The sequence below is a fragment of the Macaca thibetana genome, chromosome 6 (genome assembly GCF_024542745.1).
Source record: "Macaca thibetana thibetana isolate TM-01 chromosome 6, ASM2454274v1, whole genome shotgun sequence".
NCBI lineage: Eukaryota > Metazoa > Chordata > Mammalia > Primates > Cercopithecidae > Macaca > Macaca thibetana.
Window position 1 is genome coordinate 6,751,831 of NC_065583.1, and position 2,318 is coordinate 6,754,148.

The following is a 2,318-nucleotide window of genomic DNA, read 5'->3' on the forward strand; positions in this document are numbered from 1 at the left end:
GTTCGACTCTTCTCCTTGGCTTTCCCTTTAACCTGGGAAGAGCACGCCAGGTGCCAGACACCAAGCTCAAAGCTGTGCAAACCTTTTTGTCATCCTCAGAGCACCCTTATGAAGTATGTATTCAGCTTTACAAGCGGGGAAACTGAGGCCCAGAGAAATTAAAGCAACTTGCCCAAGGCCACAGAAGGGAGAAATGACTGACCTCAGATTTCTTCAGTCCCCAAGTCCATTTTCCTTCCCCCCAGTTCCATGGTTTTTAATGGTCACAGAACTGAGGCCACTGCATTCTCCAGCCTTTTTTCAGGCAGCCCAGCTGTCTCCGCCCTGGTTAACCCCTGTCCTGTGAGTGCCTCCCCCATCTTCTCATATGCCGTGCTCCAGACTCCTCCAGACACCACACCCGGCCTGTGTTTTCTTTTTTAAAGAAATCTCAAAGAAAATCAAAACTCATGGGGAAGGGGAAAAAAAATGAAGGGTGACCTGGGTTTTGAGAGTGAATGTTTATGTCGTGGGCTTGTCCCCTGTAACCTGGGGATACAGAGGGGCCAAGGACTGATGAATACTCTGTCTAAGGAACTGCCCTCCTAGTGCAGGGGGGTAGAAATGAACACAAAGCTTTCAAGCCGTGCTAAGAGCTGTAAGGGAAATAAACAGGCCATAGAGTGGAGAGTGCAGCCGGGTCCGCTGCAGCTGCATTGTCTCTAGAGAGGTGACATTTGGAATAAGATCTGAAGGGTGCAAAGGAGCCACGCGTGGAAAACCCAGGGGCAGAGAATACCAGGCAGAGGAGCCCCAGGTGCCAAGGCCCCAGGCAAGAAGGAGCTGGGCGTGCTTGCAACCACCCCATGCACCTCCACCTGGCATCATACTGCAAGTGGGCCCTGCACGCGCTGGGCCATGCTGGCCACGTGGACTCCAGGCTGAATTCCTCATGCATTGCCCTTGACCTCTTTAGGGGACAAGAGGACAAGAGTGGCAGAAGCCATCATGGTGATGGTGGTGACCCCACTCTTAGCACTGAGTCCTGCAGGCAGAGGGCCTTGCTCAAAAGCTGCATTTCTTGCCAGGTGGCTGAGAAACCCCAGGCGAAAACCTATGTGAACATATCAGTGACTTGGTCACTAGCGGCCAAATTAAACAGCTGGGCTTTGGGATGGTAAAGACACTGTAGACTCAGACTTGGAATGCCCTGGAATGCCCCAGATGCTCAGCCCCTGACCTCACACAGGCCTCAGCCCCTGACCTCACACAGGCCTCAGCTCCTGTGTGGCCTTGCCAGAGGCTGTCTGACCCCATCCCTTCCACCTGGCTTTTTTTCCTAGCACTCCCCAGCACCTGTTGTTTGCCACGCTTACCGGTGCTGGCTGCCTGTCACCTGCAACTGGATTGAGAACTCTATGGGACAGGAATATAGATTATCCTGCTGTTTTCCCTACTCCTAGAAGAATGTCTGGCACATTGCAGAACAAACAAAATTTCCAGTTTGCAAAAGCCTCCGTAGAAGTTTTTGCCCCTATGTGATTACTGAAAGAGAGCAACAAAAGAAACGACAATGCAAAGTCAAAATCAAAGTGTGCATCTAATGAGCAATTTTTTTTTTTATTGCGACGGAGTCTCGCTCTGTTGCCCAGGCTGGGCAACCTCTGCCTCCCGGGTTCACACCATTCTCCTGCCTCTCCGAGTAGCTGGGTCTACAGGTGCCCGCCACCACGCCCGGCTATTTTTTTGTATTTTTAGTAGAGATGGGGTTTCACCGTCGTCTCGATCTCCTGACCTAGTGATCCACCCGCCTTGGCCTCACAAAGTGCTGGGATTACAAGCATGAATCACCGCACCCGGCCCTAATGAGCAATTTTTTTAAGGAAAAGGGAGTGGAGTGCCCGTCCTATGCCAGCCTCGTGCCTTGCAAAGTCTCACTCTCAGAATATCTCTGCAATGTGGCATTTCTATCCGCATATGTGCAAGGAGATTTCAAAGTTATCAACTGATGTGCTTTCCCTGCACTCAGTAAAATGTTCCCTCATGCCCTGAGGGCTATGCTGTCCAATCTCCATCTGACAACTCTGAGGGAGCACCCCCGCCTTGGGTGGTGGAGGTCACTGTGCAATCAGAGAACCAAAGTCTCACATTTATGTCTTTTAAGCTCAAAGCCAGTGACAAGTATAAAGCAGAAAAATGTTGATGCACACTTGGAAATCAAATTTCTCAGCTGCCCAGACTACAGAAGACCTTGCACGGTCTAGAGGCTGGAGGAAGAGGGCAGAGCTGAGCCAGCTGCCAGGACTGGGGCCCCATCTCTCAACAAGGGTGTGGATCCT